The sequence below is a fragment of the Protopterus annectens genome, chromosome 11.part0, assembly GCF_019279795.1.
Source record: "Protopterus annectens isolate FY-2018-M chromosome 11.part0, PAN1.0, whole genome shotgun sequence".
NCBI lineage: Eukaryota > Metazoa > Chordata > Ceratodontiformes > Protopteridae > Protopterus > Protopterus annectens.
Window position 1 is genome coordinate 1,046,978,480 of NC_056745.1, and position 25,794 is coordinate 1,047,004,273.

At 42.1% G+C, this 25,794-nt stretch overlaps 1 protein-coding gene and 1 long non-coding RNA gene across 2 annotated transcripts in view; one reads left to right on the forward strand and one right to left on the reverse strand.

The window, feature by feature from the left end:
• LOC122815689 (copine-8) overlaps nucleotides 1–25,794 on the reverse strand; it is a 3,116,673-nt gene that overhangs the window by 3,005,930 nt on the left and 84,949 nt on the right. The gene's annotated exons all lie outside the window — the stretch shown is intronic.
• The window catches only part of LOC122815690, a 402,356-nt gene that overhangs the window by 323,318 nt on the left and 53,244 nt on the right, over nucleotides 1–25,794 (forward strand). The gene's annotated exons all lie outside the window — the stretch shown is intronic.

A 25,794-nucleotide genomic window follows, 5' to 3' on the forward strand; every position in this document is an offset into this window, starting at 1 on the left:
ACTGATACACATCCAGCCATGGTATGTATAGCTGTGACTGATGGTGCACAGGGCATTGCAGGGCTTTTAATACCTGCACAGCAATGTTGTGTCCATGTACACATTGCATTCCAGGGTGAGGCCATTCACTGAACAAAACACACATGCATCAAAGCCATGTATACTGTTATTAACAAGGGCTGTCTACACTCACACTGCATGTTGTTGAGCAACATACGCCCTACATGCTGTCACATTTGATATAAATGTTTGGCTTGTGATACTGTACCCCAACATCACATGCTATTGAGCATGTTCAGGATTGCTGGTGGTGTGTGTGTGTGTGTGTGTGTGTGTGTGTGTGTGTGTGTGTGTGTGTGTGTGTGTCTGTTTTAGTGAGGAGTGTATTTGTGTGCATGTGTGCATGTGTGCATGTGTGCATGTGTTCATGTGTTCATGTGTGCATGTGTGCATGTGTGCCAACATCATGTACAGGTCGTAAAGTGTGTTTCCTGTCTTCCTCTCACAGGTGCTGATTTTGGGCTGGTTCAATGCATCAGGGAAACTGATGTCACTGAGCATGATAGTGATAATGATGATAGGTGTGTTGAGGCACAGGCATGTTTGCCAGGGTCTATCATTGGGCCACCAATCGACACTACACAAGTGTCCACCCCGTCCATGCACACAGTCATACTGCCAATACATCCATCACCAATGCCCTTAGCAGAGGGACAGCATACAGTTGGCATTGGCCAGGACATTGTGGTATCCATGGCACATGCATCCCAACACAGCAACCATACCCAGATGTCTGGAAGGGTACCACATAGGCAGATGTCCAGGGGTCCTCATTGGAGCACTGCTGCCCATCATGCCACTGGCAGATGTGCCACAGGTCTTACAACCTCACGCATGTTCCAGACTGTCATGGAGGCACAGGCACGTATGGAACAGTACACCAGACAGGGACTAAGGGCACAGTGGTCACATAACACCGCCGTAATAGACAGTATCCGTGACCTGGCTGGTGCCATCCATAATTACACTGAGATCACTGATAGACATTGGGGAGAGACATTAGATGTCCTCCGCAATGTCATGTCCATGTGTCAGGACAGTGCGGAACGGTTGAGTCATCGACATGGACGTATGCCAGCAACATTAGCAACTGGCAGTCACTGCAGATGTCCCTCAAGCAACACCCACTCCCGTAGTGCCAGTACCAGCCCCAGCAATGTTGGGGGTGGGCTGTCCATAGAACATCCTAGAAGACAACATGCATGTCGCTCTGGACAGTCCCAGCAGGGACCTGGGTCCAGTGTACATCCATCTACCTCTGGGGATAGTACCCAGTCTGGCTTAGTACCTGATAGTGTCACTAGCACTCCTGCCAGGCACAGGTACCGTATCCATGGCCAGAGACGGTGATCTGTAAAGCCTCGCAGCTACAGTCTGTAGCTATCCCACAAATACCCGTATGTGGCAGCCACATGGTGGTACTGTGTGCATGCAGACACACACACAAAATCCAACACCTAGGGCTAACACATACCCACACACATTACATCAACATTGGCCCATACCAGTATTCTTGCCCCACACACACACACACACACACACACACACACACACACACACATGTCGATTGGATGGCTCACTGTAGGCCTCTGGCAGACCAACAACACACCCTGTGCATATGATGAAACCTGTGCCACCTCCTGTCATCTGTAACATCGATGCAGGAACAGGCTACCATGGTGCTGATGCACAGGGTGTCTTTATAGCAGTATAGCAATGTTAGCATGTTGTCAGTAGTAGAGTGTAATGATATGCTTGAAGGTGTAGCTGAGCAGGCATGATGCATTAAATCTATGATTGTCATTGTAGTGTTGTTTACACCAGTGTTAGTTCCAATTGTATATTGTCTGCCCACATTCCACTTGACTGATGTGTGCAGTACTGGCAGCATGTGTTAGAGAGTAGACAGTATGTCTGGGATGTGTGTAGCACATATTTGCAGGTGTACAGTTGTGAAAATGGTGGAGGTGCACTGTCTGCATGTGCGTGCATAGTGGACACATAGGCAGGGTAACATGCACTGTATTACACAGTAATGCATTGTACTACACACATTTTGGAACCTGACTACACATGTGTGTATTACATAGTTTGACACTGTGCTGTGGGTGATACTGTTACTGTCTGTCATTGTTTTGCATTCTGGTAGTATACATGACTTCAACAGCCTGACCATAACTAATTGTTAGATGATGTCTTGGCAACTGACACACAGATGTAGGACACACAGCAACATTTGGATCCTTCAGGTACTATACTATGCCTGTAACCAGTGATATTCAGCTGCACCCATTACTGAGACCACTCCTGTTTGGCATATGGCTCTCTTAGGTACAAGCAATCACAGTAGAGATATGTCTGTCCACTTGTGCTAATACATACTGTGGCCTATACTGCATTCTCCAGGTGACACACACATCCTCCACAAGGGTATCATACAGACAGATACCTGTTGTCAAACCCATGCTGTAAAGCTATAGGCCAAACTAAGCATAGTCATCCACCTTTACAGAACATAGTATCCCCACAGTACCACATAGGTAGTAGCCACCAACATGATGAACAGGTACAGGTGTATACAAGCAACCTAGTGTTACATCATCTCTCCTTTGATAATCACATTCCCTAAGGTATTTTGAAATCCCTCGGTGGATCACATAAGCAATAAGGGGTCTGCATGCATGTCTGCAAAGGTTGTTGTACACCTATAATGCATAGTCATCATTGACAGACTCTGCTGCGTTTGAACAGGTCTGACATATACCTCGGCCATAAACCCTCACTCACACAATTCAATAGAAACCGTAATGAGTGTGTGTGACACAGATGACCTGAGCCAGGCATCACTGCAGTGGCTGGCCTTGTCACAAGCATACAGATGTGACCTAAGGCCTGTGAAGCAGCAGCACAGTTTGGCAAAGATGACAACTGTGTACTTGGATAAAGCAGGGTTCCCACACATGCAATAATGGAGGTAACATGTATGTATATGTATTTGCCTCACATGTGCAATGCCTACTGATATGTCATACGGTAGTAAAAGCAAAACCCCCAACACAGTCACACACATTCACCAAGTGCAAGATTCAAACCCCTATTAAACTACTTCACGATACTAGACGAGTATGCATCAACACGTAGTGCTATACGCATCACTGATAAGTCTCTTTTCCACAGGTATATTTGTAGGATGGTGACATCATCAGACTTGACAAAGAATAATTTACCATGTTTAAGGTGTTTTACTACTCTCCTAAAAGGTTGCTCCTTCCCAAGGAGACGACACAGAAACACACACACAGTTGTCAAGGGCAGGATTCAAACCCCTACCTAACTACTGCATAATATTAGAGGAGTACACATTAACATGATGCACTGTACACATTACTGGGGTTGGTGACATCATCAGACTTGACAAAGATTGGTTTACCACTTTTAAAGTGTTTTACTACTCTCCTAAAAAGTTGCGCCTTCCCAAGGAGACCACACAGAAACACACACACAGTCGTCAAGTGCACGATTCAAACCCCTACCTAACTACCTCATGATACTAGAGGAGTACACATTAACACAACGCACTATACACATTACTGGGGGTTTTCTTTTACACAGGTATATTTGTAGGATGGTGACATCATCAGACTTGACAAAGATTGGTTTACCACTTTTAAGGTGTTTTACTACTCTCCTAAAAGGTTGCTCTTTCCGAAGGAGACCACACAGAAACACACACACAGTTGTCAAGTGCAGGATTCAAACACCAACTAACTACTTCATGATACTAGAAGAGTACTTATCAACACGACACACTATACACATTACTGGAGGGGGGGTTCTCTTTTACACAGGTATATTTGTAGGATGGTGACATTATCAGACATGACAAAGATTGGTTTACCACTTTTAAGGTGTTTTACTAGTCTCCTAAAAGGTTTCTCCTTCCCAAGGAGACCACACACAAACACAGTTATCAGGTTCTTTTTCCACAGGTAGATGGTGACATCGTCAGACTTGACAAAGATTAGTTTACCACTCTCCAAAACGTGTGCTCCTTCCCAAGGAGACCACACACACTTGTCAAGTGTAGGATTCAAACCACTACCTAACTACTTTACAAAAGTATACATTTACACGCCGAGCTATGCACATTACTGAGAGTTATCCTTGCCACAGGTATATTTGTAGGATGGTGACATCATTAGACTATACAAAGTGGGTTACATTAGGTGACATTAGGTGGGCTACACTGAAGGAATATCTAAACACTTTGGCCATGTGATCACCAAAGGGGAGTTTACTATCTACCTGTGTCCCCAGGGCCATAATGACTTTCTCTGTACATACTGGATTACCACCTATGTGATAATTTGTGTGCACTTTGTTGTACCCAAAGGGGATGACTATGCATTCTTTGGCATTCAGCTTGAGGGCATTGTTTTGACAACAGGTATTTGTCTCTGTAAGACACTTCTGGAGGATGTCTGTGTTAGCCATACAGTCAATTATGGACCACAGTTACCATTCATCTGCAAACCTCTTCAGCCATACACCTCCCATGCTTGCCTGTACCTCTGAGCAGTATCTACTGAACAGGTGGGGTCTCAGGACCATGACCTGTGGGATGCCATTTGTGGCTGGCTTAGAGTTGGACATGGCACCAGCAACTCTGAACATGTGTGTTTGATCTGTGAGCCACCTGGCCACCCATCCTGTGACATAGCTGTTAATGTTCCAGCTGGTATGCTTGTCCATGATGACAGAGTGGGGAATGGTGTAGAAAGTACTTCATGAGGTCCAGGTGGGCTGTGTGGACTACTTTCACCTCCATCTTTGTCCTTGGTAACTGTTTGAAATAAGTCAACTAGGTTTAGGAGCCAGGATCTGACTTTAACAAGGCAAAGTTGTGGAGAGTCCAGTGTCTGTAGGTCTCCAATGTCTCTGTTTATGGGTTCCATGACAATTTGCTCAATAGCTCTGTAGACCAGGCTGAGTAGACATATTGGGCAATGGTGTCCATGTTCTGTTGTGATACCCCCTTTGTGGGGCTAGATGACTGTTTGTGTATGCCATTCTTTGGGTACATAGCCTGTGGTACACTTGTGTCTGGACAGTGAATGTAGGTTCCTCATGGGCCCAGTGTAAGACGCAGCCTGGGACACCATCCAGTCACATTGATGCTGTGTTCTTAGCTTTGGTGAGGGCTGTCTTTACCTGCATGTCCATAACATCTGAGGCTCTGCATCCTTCTGTGATGGACACAGGCCCATTTGGGGGTAATGGGGGGGAGTTTACACTGAACTTGTCCCCCTGGATGTGGGCAATGAAAGTTGGTTTGGTGTATTTCTTTCCTTTTTTCAGTAGCTGACAGCATATTTGGAAGTTGACACCTACATGTCTGGTATAGCTACCAAAGGCTTTCTGGTTGTTATTCTTACATTCATTGGCTATTTGTCTTTAGAAACTGTCCTTGGATTATTTTACGAGCAATCATTGTTTCTTCCTGATAATGATCAGTGATGCCTTTCCTTTAGTGAAGTTGGCTCTATCATGTGTTTGTTTCCTCCGTCTGTTGTCTAGCTTATTTATGGGCAACAACCACCTGATTGTTGTACTATTTTTGGAGGAGTGCATCTTGGTTTTATTTGTGATGTCTCATTCCATGCATCCCTGTAGATGCTGATAGGATGCATTTGTAAATGATTCTGCAGATTGTATACCATTATCCTATAGTAAGAGGGCTTTGGAACACTCCACTTTGGTCTTGGGAAGTGTGCAGTTTGCTTTTGCAAATGTCTTCACAGTGGTTTCATTGACTGGGTGGGGGGCCAGATGTGGATGTTCAGTGTGATTACTTCATGATCTGATATTACCAGCGAGGGGTTTATCTCTGTAGTTTAACACTGGTACCCCATGTTGGTGATGATCATGTCCAGTACGTTGTCACCTCTAGTGGGCATGGTGACCAGCTGTTCCAGGGTGTTAGGGTTTTTAAACTCTAGGAAACATTGGGCAAAGGACGTTGTACACAAGTAATTCCACCACTCACTGTTTGGGTAGTTGTAATCTCCTCATATAATGGTGTTTGATAGGACCTTTATATTTTCCACTGTTCTCTGGAATACTGACTGAGGTTCCTGAGACAAGGTACGTGATCTGTAGCAGGCTACAATCTAATGGGCAGCTTTGGCCAATGTTAGTTGTACTTGCATGGTTTCCAAGGCCTCATGCTGTACCACTAACCTGAAGGTGTGGGTATCCATAAGGTAAATGGATACACCCATTCCTTTTGTATTTCACTAGTGGTTTTGGGTCCAAAGGTCAGAGGGACTGTGGGTGTTTTACGTGGAGCATATCCAACATCTCTGTTTGACATAGCTTTGTATGTTAGGCAGTGAACACCTCTGAGTAGGCGATATGCAAGGGAGTACGGATGGAGCATTTTGAGATGGTCTGTGTATGGCATGTATTTCAGGCCACTAATGCTCTTTGTGAGGTATTGCTGCTGGCTTTCCAGTTGTTGTAGTTGTCTTGTGAGGTACATAGCAACAGTGGCGTTGTACTCTATTATAGTTCTAGCGAGCGATGAGTAGAGGGGAACATTGTCCTCTTCTATTCTGCATGAGACACATTTTGTGATGAGGTGTGCCACATAGGAGGGTTTTCTGACTACTGTGGGAATGTGATTATCACAGTTGTATCCACTGTCCACCTGTGACCCAAGGTCTCTTGTCACACTTTCAGTGTGAAGTATACTACCACCTATGTTGTAGTTCTTGGCTACAGAGTTTTTAACAAAGTCGATGACAATGCACCTTTTGCCATTGAGCTACAGCCCATGGCTTTGACAACAGCCATCTGTCTCAGTGAGGCCCTTTTGTAGGATGTCGACATCTTTTGTGTTTACAATTATGGCTCCTAGTTTGCAGTCCTCTGGAAACTTCAGCAGCCACAGACCTGTCATGTTAATGTTTACTTCAGGGAAGTAGATACTGCACAGCCTGGGAAGTTATCTGGTCCCATGGCTGCTGTGATACTGGCTTTGGAGAGTGTTTATTACCAGTGCGGCTGTGATGACAGCAACTTTGCAGTCTTCCATTATAGAGATGTGCTCTTTCATGGGTGAGAGGGGGGTAAAGTTAACAATGATCCTATCTGCCAGGATGTTGGCAATATCAGTTGGCTCTATACATTTACTGCCATTGAGCTGTAACTCAGAACAGATCTGAGTGTAACCATGACATGAACCTGTCTGTTGGGCAGAGATCTCCTGAGTAAACAGTATGCAACAGAGTACAGATTGGGTTACATTCAGTTTTGTTGCATGGGGCAACTATTTGAGGCCAGTATTCCTCTTGTAAAGGTACTTCATTGGTCTTTCTAGCTGCTGAACGTGCCTAGTCGGATTTATCGCAAGTGTGTTGTGGTACTCTCTGACAGGTCTGATGACTGCTGAGTAGTGGGAACCTCCTTTGACCTACATGCACAGACCTTGGCAGTTTGTGTGAACACATAGCATGATTTTCCAACCACTTTGTGAATATGTTTCTGGAAGTAGAGATGACTATCCACATTTGTCCATAGATCCCTTATTATCACATCCATAGTGTGTGAGCATGCCCAGTATGACCTTTCAGTATGTTGCTGCCTGACATTTGCTTTGTTTCTTTTAAGTGTGTGAGCATGCCCAGTATAACCTTTCAGTGTGATGCTGAATGGAATCCACTACATTTGTTGGAGTGTGTGAGCATGCCCGGTATAGACATTTATACTATGTGTATGGAAAATCAAGTTGTATTTTTACAGCAGGGCTCACCTTTGTGTCATAGATCAACAGGGATCATGTTGTGCCTCCAGGGCTTCCATGCGACACTTTGCATAGACTTACCAACATTTCTACATACAGGAGGGACAGCTATTCTTTGTACATTTCTACCCAGGAGCACACCTGATTGTTACTGTGGGTGTACATAGGATGTGGGTTTCACCTGACACTTATACACATTTGCTATGCCTGCACTGCTATGTACAGGACACCATTTCAGTCTGTACTGTTGCCTATCGTAGTGGCTTGAGGCATACTACTGTACAACAGATGTTAGCGTCCAATGTCATGTATATTATACTGCGACTTCATAGCCTACACAACCCACATCACACCGCCTAGCCTGATGTTCTCTGTCTGCATAGGCGTGTGGGGGAGGTTACCCATTTGCCTCTTTAGGGGCATGATACTGCATTTCTTTGTGTTTGCATTAGTGTACAATTGTCCTGCTGTGTCTGTGCCACTGAAATGCTATCATGGCTTAGTGGTTCAGTACTGTGACTATAGTGCACAGTATCCTGGGTTCGAGCCCTGTCATTGCTTTTTATTTTCATGCTGGGCAGACCAGACTGCTTAAGGAACAGTAAAGCAGATATGAGCATGTTTAACTGACTTTGCTCAACTTTGCCCAACCTTGCCCAACGTTGCCCAATGTTGCGCTAGATGGCACGAGCAATTTTGTTTACATATACTCAATATTGGTTAAAGCTGCTTAGCAATGCTTTATATTGCTTAAAACATGGCAATTATACCTCAGGTGGTGCTGCAGGGCTGCCTATGTTGGATGCACATACTACACTCCCTATACATGTTTGGAAACAGGTAGTGTCAAGTTAGGCATCCCTATTATTTTATGTGCGAGTCAGAGGGAGGTATCATTTCCAGGGTTCCTACTGAGCCAGTGTATGTGCTATGCGCTGTCTCTTTGCCAAGGCCAAGGCATACTGGGCATGCCTCCTTCTGCCTACTGGGGCAAGCACAGATTGTTCCTCCTCCGAGTCATGCTGTGCCTGTGCAGGCCTTGGCAATGGTGGGGGGCTGTTTGGCCCTGCCCCATGCTATTCCTGCAGCAGCTGTTTTCGCAGGATCATATTGTGTAGCATGGCACATACCATGACAATTTGGGTACATGTATACATGTAGTTGGTGAGTACTGCAAGGCTCCACTAGATGTGTCCAGGCAACGGAACCGTGACTTGAGCATCCCAAACACACGCTCGATCACATTTCGTGTTTGTGCATGTGCCTCATTATGGAGTTCTTGTTCAGGTGTGTATGCATTTCTGATGGGTGTCATCAGCCACGGCTCCAGTGCATATCCAGCATCCCCCACTAGGTGACCGTCAGGGATGTCCCCATTGGCAAATGTCTGGTACAGCTGCAAAAGATGCAAGATATGGGAATTGTGGTAGCTTCCAGGGCAGCCAGCAAACACATTCAGTATTATGCCCTGGGCATCACACACGAACTGGCAGTTGATGGAGTGGAAGCCCTTGTGGTTGATGTAGGCCCTACCCCACTCACCGGCTTGTGCTTTGATGTGTATGTGCGTGCAGTCAATTGCACCCACTACCTCAGGGTATTCCGCTATTTGATGGAAGAGACGCATGTTGCTGGCCAATACCTCATGGGAATTGAGGAAATATACATGATCACCGACATGTGCTGACATGGCATTCAGGAACTGGTGCAGTACCCTGGATGCTGATGCCTGTGAAATCCCCATTATATCACCAGTTGGTCTCTGGAAGGTACCTGTTGTTAGTATTCTTAGGCCAACACATACCTTGGTTTCCACTGGGATGGGTTTCCCTCTGTTGGTTCTGTGTGTGAGGCGTGGCCTGCACAGCTCAACAATTTGCTGCAGGAGCTCTCTGTCCACTCTATAGTGCTCCACTATCTCCAGCTCATGTAACCCCTGGTAGGTTACCCTGGGTCTGTATACTCTTCTCCGTCTCCTCACTGTGGCTTGCTCAGCAGCATTTGCAATGGCACCACCCTCAGCATCTTGCACCTGTTGCCTTATAATAGCAATGGCAGCCCCTAACATTTTTTTGGCTCAGTTAAGCTTTTTAAGTTTTCACTTCTCTTTGTAGACTGCAGTGTTGCAGTGTTTCTGAGAAAAACATGGGGGAATGTTGTTTTCAGAGTTTAAAGTGCTGGGCTGGGCTGGGCTAGTGTACTGCCTGTGTAATTGGCTGATTCTGATTGATTCCACCTGGCAGCTCTGCTAGTTCTCCTTGGTTAACTTCCTACTACTTCTTTTCCTTCCTTTTCCCATTTCTGTTTCCACAGGGGGCAGCGCCATGCAAACAAGCCACAGGCTTACAACACGGGCAGCCACAAGAACAAAGCGCATAGCCTTACACAGGCTTACACGGGCTTAGGTGGGTGTACATTCATGCATACAGGCTGAGACGGCCTTACACAGGCTTACACGGGCGCATACATGCGCATACGGGTTTAGACGGGTTTACAGGCGCGTGCACGCGCGCACACAGTGTAAGCAGCTTTGCAAGAAATTTCAGTGATAGCCACGGCGTACACCTTTGGTCTCTGGGTTTCAGTTTAGACAACTGTAGACACCTCTTCTAGTCCTAAGTAACTCACAGCAAACACATGCCACTCTGCTCCAATAAGCTTACAGTCTTTTTGATACATACCCCCTCATGATGTCCCCTATCTTCTACTCTGTTACTCCCCTAATCTTACTCTTACACTCTAGGGACATGATTCACATGGCAGGGAAATTTGGGATTCACTATCCTTATACTCATATGCATAGGATTGCCTACTAATGCTTGGTTACATCCGCTTCCCCCCTTAGCAACTACTACTCAGTAGCCATGTTGTCTTCAGCCTGCCATTCACCTGCATGGCAGATGAATATTTTGAATAAAATACCTATTTGTGGCTTTTATTTTTTGTTTTTAGGATTTTTAGAGCGCCGCACGTTTGCGCAGTGCTGCGCTACGCTTAAACATCGGAGATCGAGGAAAAAAAATATTTTTTTATTATTTTGCAATGTATAAAAATGCCAATGGCCATTTATTTGGCCCTTGGCATGCATCCTCAACTGGATGCATCCTTTATTTGGAGTTGTCATAGCTCCGTTTTGCTATTTGCAGAATGGTACTCAGTTGCCAACTGATTACATTTCTGCAAATAACACTACTCTTACTCGGACAGGTTAGTGTTTCCTGGATCGCAAATTTACCTCTTTTTCATAGCTTTCAGCAGCAAATGAGGTAATTTGCATAAACGAACACTGTCCGTGTAAGAGTCGTTTTAAGAGCTCTCTTGCACGCCCCTGTCGGCTGTTCCTGGATCGCTCGGCAGACATGTTGGCTTGCTGGAGTCTTACTCTACTCTTAAACTCCGTGCAAGCCTTCGTGAATCCAGCCCATTATCGATTACTGAAGACACTAATAAAGTCTGTATAGGTTGCTTCACAGTTATCTTTATTTTGATTGAAAATATGTACAACTGTCTTTTGTGGAAATGTTGCATTAATAAACTATAAACTAACACAGGCTCTTCTGCACATTTCATTACATAAATGGGAGAAAATGTTATTAAAACTAAGGTTAACTTACAGCATTGCTCCTCTTCTTTATAAGTTGTATTGTCAGATTGTACACCCTTTATCTTTCAAATTATTTGGAATTGTTGACCAGAACTCAAGTTATTCCCCTTCTGTAGCCAGCCTGATAGCAGTAGACATTCTGAGGCAATGGAGTAAATGTCTTGTACTTACCAAACATTCTTTTTTTGCTACTTCACAATAATTCAGTATGCGAGAGGTGTAAGTACTTGCTTAACTTGGAAGGTACCTTCACACCTCTGAGCAGATTTGCTGTGCAGAACACACACATATACACACAGCACAGAGCACTTTCATGAAAGCAGCTAACACTGAGACTACCAGACTAAAGGTTCTGAAACCTCAAACATTAGTTCATACAGCAATACACCCCATTCTATACTCTTCACACATAAAATTCTTTTAAAAGTCACAAGGGTTCAGACTTTGAAGTCCTTAGACCCACTGAAACTGCATTGAACTACAATAATGTTTCAATAACAGGTGACTGTTGACAGGCATACGGATACCACCATAACCAGGCTGGATAAGAAGAGTGTGAGAGATAACTTTCTGAAGCCAGGATCAGGGATGTAACAAGGGTTCTTAGATCCCTCTATCAAACACAGTTATAACTAGATAGTAGTCTATGTGGGGTAAATGATTTTAGGTTCTCTACCTGGGGGGGCATGCAGAAGGATGTATATGAGGTTGTTATCTATGTGTTTAAGGCAGGAAAGACACTGGTCTTGAGTGGTATTTTCCTGTAATCCAGAATGATGCCAAGATTCAAAGACATGATCACTGGCTTCAATAATTCGCTGTATAGCAGGTATTATTCAGGAAGATCTAGTATTTGTCAGCTTAGGATGAAACTGATGAGAAGCCATTCTTCTGCTCTGCCTATTCTGGCTCAACAGTAACTTTTTTAGGCAGAGTCCAGCTGATGGACATTCTTATCTAGTAAATTCTAATTTGGAGCACATTAATGAGTCTCTGCTCACTAACAGGGACTTAAAAAAACAAAATGCCCACATCTGAGGCTTTCCTACAATTTGAACATGTTCATAAATGTGTAATTAAACAAGGAGGTTATATAGCAATGATACACAAAAACAATATGGAGGTAAATCTCAATACCCTCAATATTTCAAATTTTAACAATGCAAAAATAATTTTAACTTAGAGATATGCAGAATAAGAATATGTTGGGACATACATATAACATATATATGAAACATACAACATGAATATGGCATGTATATGAAATATATGACATGCATATCAATATGTGGTAGTATCACATTCGACTCATTATTTAAAATGCTGTCCAACATTCTGATATCACAATTAATGAGTGGCACTCACCTGTAATAACCGGGATCGGACAGATCCTCTCAACCTTAAGGCTGCCACTTTTGCTCCTTTCATCAAAGGGGAGCTATCTTGTCCTTTCATTGTCATATTATATTGTGCCCAGGTTATCTCTTTCCCACCTGAACCCTAATGTGTATCTATCCAGGACTACAACTTCACCACTGTTCAATCCTTTATCACTTCCTTTAATTCCGCTCCTGTCACTTCTCTATATACATTCCCTTTTTATTCTTCCATTTCACATGTACAATTCTAATGAGTAAGCCATTCATCTCCATGCCATTCCCATGGTGTATTGCATAGCTTCCAATAAAATTTCCTAATCTTCTTCTGCTGAATCTACTCATAAGCCCTTATTACCTTTCATTTCCTTTCATTTCCCATTCTTAAATTTATTCACTCGTTTCTTCTTACTCAGTAAGTACATTTTTCTTGGCATCGTATAGCACCATTATGGCTGACAGAAGCCTGAATTTACATAACTGTATAAAGTCTGAAATGCAGATCTATTATAAAACATGCATAGATAAAGGAATGTTTTTCTAAAACATTCTTTGGTACTTTTCCATTAACGGGGCAACAGTTTTTTTGGCCTCGTTAGCGTTTTTTGTCCTAAGGAAAAAAAAAAAATATATATATATATATATATATATATATATATATATATATATATATACACATACAGACACACATACACACACACACACACACACACACACACACACACACACACACATATATTTCTTTCATAATGTGTTTGTATAAATACATAACATGTGTGTTAACTGTTCACACAGACACACACACACACACACACACACAGCAGCTCTCATTCTCTTAACTCCAGAATCAGGGACAAAACCGGAAGTCATCTGGAGCATTTTAATCTCGTTAAAATAACAAGTTGACTTTACCTTGTAAATTTAAGGTCAAGAATTTCTAACCGATGACTTGGTAAGGGAATTTATCCAGCTCCATTCCAGTCCAAAATCAAGTAAGACCTAACTGTTAATGTCCATGACAGACTTCTCAGTGGCATTCCTTTACACCAAACAGCCATTATTTGGCATTGCTTTCAGCGGTAGCCTTGTCGCTCCATCAGCTGGAAATTCCTGTCAGGGGATAGTGCAGAAGTGTGAGGGCGCATCCCTTATGTCTGAATTGAATGTTATATGACTGAAATATATACACGGCCTTTTTGTGGTCATCAGCTATTTTTTTTTTTTTTTTTATTAAGGGCCCTGCTGTAAATCAGAAAGTAATTGAGAAGCAATAACCACGGCAGAAATCTGGATGGTTTGAGAATGGTATTTCAATACTATATGCACACTGCTTAATTTACCATGTCACTATTTTCCACAAATATAATAGCTCCAGAACTAAGACAAATATTTATAAGCATGCTTAAATATGGTACCAATACAAGTAACTCCATATCTGCTGCAAAAGGAGGAAATACTTTCCGTATGACAAAAAAACATTGGCTAAAATAGCTGTTGCCCCGTTAATGGAAACGTACCCATTCTTTTCAGGGGTACATGGAGCAACAGGAGAAAATGATGTCCACCTTTTCTAAGTGTACAGGAGAAACATTTGGAGATTTGCACATTTTATTTTAATGCTAAGTGGGAGCAACAATATGGGGTTTGAGAACAAAAACATTCCCGGCTGTCTTACTTTCCATAGATTATATTATAGCATAAGGAGCATTATCCTACTGCTGGATGAAGACTGACTCTCCAAATTCAATTGCCCAAAGTTCAACCTACTGATGTAGAGTTCCTCCACAGGAAATTACTGTTGTCAAGTTCTGCTGACAGTGATGCCCTTTTTGGAGGAGTTCTTTGAGTTGATGTGACTATGGATTTGGTATATATAAGTTCAGGGGCTTGCCCCTCCTGCAAAAAACACTTTAAAAGTACTTTTTAACCATTTTTTCAGTGAATGCAGTTCTTGGATTCCCATCCTTGATGCATTCGCTTTTGTCCACTCATAGTGGAAGCTATAAGTACTATTCCAGCATTATGTCCCTGATGTCAAGGTATATAATGTCAGGATTCCTATTTACACATGAATTCTTGGCTGCTGAGTTTGAAAAACTGCATGAGTGGAGGTGCTGCTTTGAGGGTTTTCAAAGCTCAGGCATAACTTTAATATTATGGTTGTTGGTATCATGCTGTGTCTGATCTGGAACATATGGCTGCTATGGTATGTCTACTAAATATATGTGAGCACTGCAGCAGTCTATTATACTTGAATTTATGTGGTATACTAAATAATATGCATGACAGATTTGCTGTAAGCAGTTCCTGATCTTTCTTTAATGGAGAGACACAGGACATTACAGAGAATGTCTGCCTTCTTAAGTAATTCTGTACATTATATACATATATGTATTTATATGTATATATTATATATGTATATATTTTATATATATATACATATATATATATATATATATATATATATATATATATATATATATATATATATATATATATATATATATATATATATATATTTTTTTTAATATAAATATATATATATATATATATATATATATATATATATATATATATATATATAGTTCATAGGTTCATAGGTTTATACTAGGCTAACATCCATCAGAGTCTTTACAAGCATACATGAGCAACTCAACCCAGTTTTGCCCCTGTGTTCCTTGGACATCTATATGGTGGGGTACATTCGTAAAGAGGTAGCTTAAGGATATGTGGGGAGGAGTATACATTAGCTGGGGACTGATTTACTTACAGTTGACTTCTGTCCATCAATGACATGGAGGCCAGACCAGGGGCGAATTTGCGATTTCCCATCCAGTGATCTTTTGAATAGGGTCAGGGATGAACTCTGCTCCACATAGATGGGGAGTTTATTCCATAGCAGGGGGATCCTTTGAAACACATACTGCTCTTTCCAGCATGTTCTATGTATGTCCCAGGCGAAGTTCATGTCCTGTTTCTGGTGCTATTTGTTTTACAGATGTGCAACATATCCATCAGAGCCGGATCTGAGGATGCGTTATATGCTAGGCATAGATCACATGAATACAGAGATAGGGCCTTAAAGCAATCTGTGAAGTAGAGGGTATTCATACCCTGGATTCTCCTGGTGAGGAACCTTTGAGGGCATTCCAACTGTTGCAAATGCCTGGTTAGGTACATGACAAATGGGGCACTGTACTCTGTGATGGGTTTGGTATGGGCTGAGTAGAATGGTACTATAACTTCCTTGGACCTGGATGCTATACCCTTGTTTATGAGTTAGGTGACATTGAATGATTGTTTTACTATCTTGTCTGTGTGTTGGTCGAAGGCCAGATTACTGTCTATATATGTTTCCAGATCCCTAACTATCAGGCCAGCTCTTAGGGGTATTTTACCGATGGTGTAATTAGCCTGAGTAAATGATTTCCCAAAGGGCACTATAATGCATTTCTTCACACTGAATTTTAATCCGTGGCTTTAGCACCAGTTATTTGTTTGTGCTAGACCCTCTTGTAGGATGGTGCTGTCATTGGTGGGGGGGGGGGGTGAACTGTGAGACAGAGGCCTTTGATATTAGCCTTTGCTTCCAAGAAGTAGATGCCAAACAGGAGCAGGCCCAACACAGAACCCTGAAGTATTCCACTGGTGACCAGTCGTATGGTGGAGGTGGTCTAAAAAATTCTGACTTCTTGGTTCCTGTGAGCCAGCCAGAAATCCATCAAGCTATGTAGGGATTGATACCTAGTTCTGAGAGTTTGTCAACAATATCTGAGCGGGGTATTGTACTGAATGCCTTAGCCAGGTCAAGGTAGGTGGTATGCACCATCTTCCCTTCATCCATAGCTTTGGTGACCCTCTTGAAGTAGCCTACTAGGTTGAGCAGTCAAGACCTTCCCTTAACAAAGCCAAAGTTGAATGGAACCTGTTGGTTGCCAATATCTTTGTTGATCACTTCTATGATAAATGTTTCCATGGCATTGGATATCAGACTTGTCAGACTGATGGGTTTGTAGTTTTTGGGGTTGGCTGATGGTCCACTGTTATGAAGAGGGATGACTGTTGTGGCCTGCCATTCACCTGGCATGTAACTTGTTTTGTAGCTGTAGTTGAAGAGTGCCTCAAGTGGTCCTCCTAAGTCATGTTCTAAGCTAGTTAGGAGGCAACCGGGGATATTGTTGGGGTCCACTGAAGCAGTGTTTTGGGCCTTAGCAAGCACCATCAGGACCTGTTCCCTGTTTATAGCTGTGGAAAGATGTGCTAGAAAGGATTTTACAGGGGTAGCTGGGGGTGAAGTTGGAGATAAATGTATCAACCAGTAGATTCACTATGTCACCCAGGTCACTGAAGGTTTGCCATTTACCACCAGTTCTGCACACTGCTGAATGTGATCTTTAAAGTTCCTGACAATATTTGAAGAAGGTCTTATGACCTTCCTTAGCCTGTGAAGATATTCTTACCTCATTTATTTTTATTTTTTATTTGGCATTTGTTGACCTGGAATGTCCGACTGAGGCAGAGCCCTTTTTCAGCGGAGGCCTGGGGAGAAAAGCTCCCCAAGAGTACAAACATATGGAACTAGGAGTTTTGGAAAGTTCAGAAGCAAGAGATATAAAGTTCTGAGAGAGGGAGGTAGGGGAACAAGGAGAGGGAGAGCAGTAGGGAGAAGATTAAAATGAGTGAGTAACTGCAAACTAGAGCAGTTAGGGACTAGAGGTGAGAAGAGCAGTGAAGATGTAGCAGTTAGAGAGGTCAGAGAGAGTGGGATATGGACGTGTTTTAAATAAATAAATAAATGCAATAAAAGGTTTGTTTTTGATGTTAGATCTGAACCTAATTCTGGTAAGTACAGCAACTTCAATGCAGCAATTTGCATGTTTGTACAGGGTTTCAGTAAATAATTCTGCATAGGTAGCTGTGTTTTCGGGACTTGGGGAACCATGAATTTTTGAAACTGTCACTTAATAGGACATAGTTTGATTTAGAATTGTTCCTAACTGTTGCAGGTTTAGTTGGAGTATCTGAGATGATTTTTATTTCAAGGGAGACAGCTTTGTGGTCCAACCTCACCAATAAGGACATGACATGGGGGGCTGCAATGCTCTCCCATGTTATTGAGTACCAAGTCCAATATGTTTAATCCTCTGGTCGGATTGCACACTATCTGGTCAAGGGTATTTGTGCTGATAAAGTCCAGGAAAGCATCTGGGAAATAGAAAAAAAAAAATTAAGCTTATTTCCTGCCTTTCTTGTTAAGTGGTACAGACTATCTGTAGGCTTCTGAGCCCCCAAGCCCTTCTGTGTTTGAGGGAAGCCTTCTAGCTTGTTTTTTTTTTCTTATAACTAGCCAGTTTTCTAGTTTCAGCACTCAAATCTGTTTCTTTGATCTCAGCACTTGTTCAGAAAAAAAAAAAATTCATCTGCTTTTACTGTACTTGTGTTTCTACCTACTTCTTTTTACTTTTGCATCATCTTAAAATACTCAATTGTATTTATTACTGCTTGGTGTAACTCATTCTAAGCCTTTTGGTTTAAAACACTTGGGCTTCGACCAGTTAGTTGTTTTGCACTGAGAGGGTTTGTGGTCTGCACTGTTGTGGCAGAACAGGTAGCTTACATGCTTCTAGGTTGAGAACTGCTGATTGAGGGCTCAGTGTCTGTTATTCTAAAAGTGTATTAATTCTGGTTTAAGCACTTGGGCTTTCAAGCCAGTTATTTTACATTAAGAGGGTTCAGGTCTGCACTCTTGTGGGAGGAGAGGCTGGACTCTGCCCTTCTGAGCTGGGAATTTCTGGTTAAAGGCTTATAGTGCATGCATATCTGAACTGTTTCTTACTGAAGTTGGTGCGCCTTGTTTGCTGTGGCATAGACTGGATTAGGGCCTGCTGGATCTAGCTTTGTTTGTGTAACTTGAGCACTAATCCAGACATTCTCTAAAAGTATTCAATGGTATTTATTACTGCTTGGTTGTAACTTGATTAAGTGTAGCTATCATTCAAGTCTTTTGATTAAGCACTTGGGCTTCAGACCAGTTGTTTTACATTAGGAAGGTTTGTGGCAAGCACTGTGGTGGCAGGACAGGTAGCTTTCATCCTTCTAAGTTGGGAACTGCTGATTGAGAGCCCAGTGTCCAAGTGTATTAGTTCTGGTTTAGGCACTTGGGCTTCAGGCCAGTTATTTTACATTAAGAAGGTTCGTGGTCTGCACTTTGTGGGAGAAGAGGCTGGACTCTGCCCTTCTGAGCTGGTAATTTCTGGTTAAAGGTTTATAGTGCCCTGAATATTTGAACTGTATCTTACTGAAATTGGTACACCTTGTTTGTTCTTAGCATAGACTAGATCCAGGCCTGCTGAATCTAGCTTTGTTTATATGCTTGTTGTTTGTTTGCTTGTTATTTCCCCTGAAGCTAATTCCACCTAATACTTAACTTCTCAGCACTTCTGTGGATCACTAGTGATATCTGCATTGCTTACTGTACTTATTTCCTTGTTTCACTTGAAAGAAAGTTACTGTTTGTCGCTTTTGCATTTAGTTACTTGTAACACATTGCACTCAAGTTACCTGGCACTTGCTCACTACAGCAATCATATAAGTCAGCACTAAAATTAAAAGCACTACACCCTCACTCCCCACTGGCCCTTGTTTTTCAATTAAGGATTTCCCAATATTATTCTAGCATGTCCAAAGGTCAGTTGTCAATCTCCTCTCCGGTCCAGCTGGTGAATCTGGGAATCTTGAGGCAATGTTATAACTGCCTCATGTACACAGACAACCCTCTCCTCCTCCCACATAACACAAATACTTGCAGAGATGCAGCTATTTAGCCAAACTGGAGGCTGAGCTCTCTCAACTCAGGACTGGCAAGACCAGACAGGAGGAGAAGGCAACTACACACACCACAAAACCAGCCTCACATAATGCTACCACTCCACTGAATCAAACACATAAACACACAAAGACATACCTGGAGGCTCTGAGTAAAAATTTACCTAAACAGCAGAGGCCTCCAAAGCAGACACCCAAACAACTGCTACCTCAAGACACCCCACAAGCAACACATAAACCACAAAAGCAGTGTGCAAAGCAGTCTCAGCCGTTAAGGCCATATACCACAACAAACATACTTGTCATAGGTGACTCCATAGTCAGACACATTGGCGACCCGCTCACCAGGCTGAACAAGGGAGAGGGTCACAGTAAGCTGCCTATCAGGCTAGAATCCGCCACATAACACAAAGCACTGGGTCACTCCATGGCAAGTACAAATATGACACAGTGCTTAATTTACCATGTCACTATTTTCCACAAATATAATAGCTCCAGAACTAAGACAAATATTTATAAGCATGCTTAAATATGGTACCAATACAAGTAACTCCATATCTGCTGCAAAAGGAGGAAATACTTTCCGTATGACAAAAAAAGTTAACGAGGCTAAAACAGCTGTTGCCTGTTATGGAATTCTGTATCGTTTTTGACATGGAGCAACAGGAGAAAATGATGTCCACCTTTTCTAAGTGTACAGGAGAAACATTTGGAGATTTGCACATTTTATTTTAATGTTAAGTGGGGGCAACAATATGGGGTTTGAGAACAAAAACATTCCTGGCTGTCTTACTTTCCATAGATTATATTATAGCATAAGGAGCATTATCTTACTGCTGGATGAAGACTGACTCTCCAAATTCAATTCCCCAAAGTTCAACCTACTGATGTAGTGTTCCTCCACAGGAAATTACTGTTGTCAAGTTCTGCTGACAGTGATGCCCTTTGGAGGTAAAGCATTTTGAGTTGATGTGACTATGGATTTGGATATATAGTTCACGGCTTGCCCTCCTGCAAAAACACTTTAAAAGTATTTTTAACCATTTTTCAGTGAATGCAGTTCTATTCCCATCCTGATGCATTGTTTGTCCATCATGTGGAAGTTATAAGTACTATTCCAGCATTATGTCCCTGATGTCAAGGTAATAATGTCAGGATTCCTATTTACACATGAATTTTGGCTGAGTTTGAAACTGCATGAGTGGAAGGCGTTGAGGGTTTTCAAAGCTCACAAACTTTAATATTATGGTTCTGTATCACCTCGTCTGATCAAACATATGGCTGCTATGGTATGTCTACTAAATATATGTGAGCACTCAGCAGTCTATTATACTTGAATTTATGGGAACTAAAAATCTCATGACAGATTTGCTAAGCAGTTCCTGATCTTTCAAATGGAGATACAGGACATTACAGAATGCCTGCCTCTTAAATAATTCTGTACATTAGTATATCCATAATATAATATATATGATATATATCAGGTATATATGTATATAGGTATATTATATATACTATGTATATATCCACATATATATACATATATATATATATATATATATATATACAAATATATATCATATATATATATGTTAAGATACTGTAATTACCCCTGATATATATATATATATATATATGATATATATATATATACTAGTAGTTCATAGGTTCATACCTTATACTAGGCTAACATCTATCAGAGTCTTTACAAGCATACATGAGCAACTCAACCCACTTTTGCCCCTGTGTCCCTTGGACATCTATTAAAGGGGTACATTAGTAAACAGGTAGCCTAAGGATATGTAAGGAGTCATTAGCTGGGGACTGATTCTACAGTTGACTTCTGTCCATCAGTGACATAGGGCCAGACCAGCCATATCTTTTTCCCATCCAGTGAATTTTGAATAGGGTCAGGGATGAACTCTGCTCCACATAGATGGGAGTTTATTCCATAGCAGATCCTTTGAAACACATACTGCTCTTTCCAGCATGCCCTTCATGTCCCGGAAATCATGTCCTGTTTAATGAAATGGTTAAGGTCTGAACACCCGCAATGGTTTTACTCATCATTCGCCAAAACCCGGAAACAAAAAGGGGTGTATCCATATCTAGGATACCACCTAGGTGGTGGCACGCAAAGCTTCGGAAACCATCCAGGTGCAACTAACCATAGGCAAAACTGCTCTACAAATTGTAGCATGCTACAGGCCACCCTCTCAAACTCAGGAACCCACACAGCCTTCCTGAAGGCACTGGAGGGTATAAATGTATCTCCAAACACCATCATATTGGGTGACTTCAACTACCGAATATAGACTGGGAACATTACTCAAGCCCTAACTTTCTAGCCCAACGGTTCCTGGAGTTCATAAATTCAAATGCCATGGAACAGCTAGTCACTGTTCCCACGAGAGGAGAAAATATACTAGATCTCATTGTCACAAACATGGGGACAAAATGCTCCACACGAAGTATATCCCTCATTGGTGAGATCTGATCATAAACTAATCTCACTGGAAATCCACATCCCCCCACCCCAAACAAAAAGACCATAGTGAAGAACTTCTCTAAAGCAAACTTCACACTACTCAAGACTGGTGTGGTATCCTTCAAGGCCCCTGAGCCAGAGGAAACCACAACCCAAGCTGGAAGCCCTTACAAATGCCTTCTATGAACACCTCCAGGACTGCATGGATCAGGCAATCCCAAATAAAACCAAGACTCTTTCCACAAAGGGCAACGTCCAGTCTGGTGGACCCCAGCCATTAACAAACTTTACAATAAGAGGAGAAAGCTATTACATGATAGAACAAAATCCATAAAAGGGAAGTCACCCCTGATCATTATTAGTAAAAAATACGAGCACTCATAAAATCAACTAAGGCCAATTTTGAGAGAAAAATTGCCATGGATTCAAAGGACAATCATAAGGCCTTTTTCAGCTATGTTAGGAACCTGGGTGGAAACTCCCAGATATGCTCAGAATTAGTCCAAAATGATACAAAAATCACTGAACCCACAGACATTGCCAACATACTGGCAGACAGGTTCAGTGCAAACTTCACCCCTCTCCCCTAAAGGAGAGATAACTATCCCAGCCGAGTGTAGCCTCCCGGACATCTCAAATGCAGGTGAAAGCTGCTCTCTAAAGCTAAAAACACAGCATCAATGGGACCGGATGGTGTCCCCGGCTGTGTGCTACAGAGCTAAATGAGGAATTAAACCGCACATAAGGCAGCTGTTTAATCTCAGCCTTACCACAGGATACGTGCCCAAGGAGTGGCGACGGCAACTGTGGTCCCACTCCACAAAGGCGGCCTCCGGACCCTGGTAATTACCCCATAAGCTTAACAAGTCTAGTCTGCAAAGCTATGGAGAGGATCATAATGGAGCTCATAAACAAAGATATAGGGACTTGCAGACATTGGACCCGACCCAGTTTGGCTTTGTCAAGGGAAGATCATGCCTTTTGAACTTGGTCGACTTCTTGAAACAGTCACCAAGGCCATTGATGAGGAAAGGCAGTCCATACAGCCTACCTTGACCTTGCAAAGGCTTTCACACAATACCCCACTCGGGTATTGTAGAAAAACTTACCAGCTTAAATGTAAACCCATATGTCACAAGATGGGTTGCAAACTGGCTTAAGGACAGAACCCACAGGGTTAGAGTTGCTGGCGTGTCAGACTCCAAGCCGGTCACAAGTGGTGTCCCACAGGGCTCGGTCCTTGGCCCCTATTGTTTGGCACTACTTCTCAGAAGTACAGGCCAACATGGAGGACTTTTTTTTTTTTTGGGGGGGGGGGGAAGTTATAAGTATCTATTCCAGCATTATGTCCCTGATGTCAACATATATAATGTCAGGATTCCTATTTACACATGAATTCTTGGCTGCTGAGTTTGAAAAACTGCATGAGTGGAGATGCTGCTTTGAGGGTTTTCAAAGCTCAGGCATAACTTTAATATTATGGCTGTTGGTATCATGCTGTGTCTGATATGGAACATATGGCTGCTATGGTATGTCTACTAAATATATGTGAGCACTGCAGCAGTCTATTATACTTGAATTTATGTGGTATACTAAATAATATGCATGACAGATTTGCTGTAAGCAGTTCCTGATCTTTCTTTAATGGAGAGATACAGGACATTACAGAGAATGCCTGCCTTCTTAAGTAATTCTGTACATTATATACATATACATATATATATATATATATATATATATATATATATATGTATATATATTTTATATATATATAAATATATATATATATATATATATACATATATATATATATATATATATATATATATATATATATACACATATATATATATATATATATTTTTTTTTTAATATATGTATATATATAAATATATATATATATATATATATATATATATATATATATATATATATATATATATATAGTTCATAGGTTCATAGGTTTATACTAGGCTAACATCTATCAGAGTCTTTACAAGCATACATGAGCAACTCAACCCACTTTTGCCCCTGTGTCCCTTGGACATCTATATGGTGGGGTACATTAGTAAACAGGTAGCTTAAGGATATGTAGGGAGGAGTATACATTAGCTGGGGACTGATTTACTTACAGTTGACTTCTGTCCATCAGTGACATCGGGGCCAGACCAGGGGTGAATTTGCGATTTCCCATCCAGTGATCTTTTGAATAGGGTCAGGGATGAACTCTGCTCCACATAGATGGGGAGTTTATTCCATAGCAGGGGGATCCTTTGAAACACATACTGCTCTTTCCAGCATGTTCTATGCATGTCCCAGGCAAAGTTCATGTCCTGTTTCTGGTGCTATTTGTTTTACAGATTTGCAACATATCCATCAGAGCCGGATCTGAGGATGCATTATATGCTAGGCATAGATCACATGAATACAGAGATAGGGCCTAGCGTATTCATACCCTGGATTCTCCTGGTGAGGAACCTTTGAGGGCATTCCAACTGTTGGAAATGCCTGGTTAGGTACATGCCAAATGGGGCACTGTACTCTGTGATGGGTTTGGTAAGGGCTGAGTAGAATGGTACTATAACTTCCTTGGACCTGGATGTTATACCCTTGTTTATGAGTTAGGTGACACTGAATGATTGTTTTACTATCTTGTCTGTGTGTTGGTCGAAGGCCAGATTACTGTCTATATATGTTTCCAGATCCCTAACTATCAGGCCAGCTCTTAGGAGTACTTTATTGATGGTGTAATTAGCCTGAGTAAATGATTTCCCAAAGGGCACTATAATGCATTTATTCACACTGAATTTTAATCCGTGGCTTTAGCACCAGTTTTTTGTTTGTGCTAGACCCTCTTGTAGGATGGTGCTGTCATTGGTGGGGGGGGGGGGGTGAACTGTGAGACAGAGGCCTTTGATATTAGCCTTTGCTTCCAAGAAGTAGATGCCAAACAAGAGCAGGCCCAACACAGAACCCTGAAGTATTCCACTGGTGACCAGTCGTATGGTGGAGGTGGTCTAAAAATTCTGACTTCTTGGATCCTATCTGTGAGCCAGCCAGAAATCCATCAAGCTATGTAGGGAATGATACCTAGTTCTGAGAGTTTGTCAACAATATCTGAGCGGGGTATTGTACTGAATGCCTTAGCCAGGTCAAGGTAGGTGGTATGCACCATCTTCCCTTCATCCATAGCTTTGGTGACCCTCTTGAAGTAGTCTACTAGGTTGAGCAGGCAAGACCTTCCCTTAACAAAGCCAAAGTTGAATGGAACCTGTTGGTTGCCAATATCTTTGTTGATCACTTCTATGATAAATTTTTCCATGCCATTGGATAACAGACTTGTCAGACTGATGGGTTTGTAGTTTTTGGGGTTGGCTGATGGTCCACTGTTATGAAGAGGGATAACTGTTGTGGCCTGCCATTCACCTGTCATGTAACTTGTTTTGTAGCTGTAGTTGAAGAGTGCCTCAAGTGGTCCTCCTAAGTCATGTTCTAAGCTATTTAGGAGGCAACCAGGGGATATTGTTGGGGTCCACTGAAGCAGTGTTTTGGGCCTTAGCAAGTACCATCAGGACCTGTTCCCTGTTTATAGCTGTGGAAAGATGTGCTAGAAAGGATTTTACAGGGGTAGTTGAGG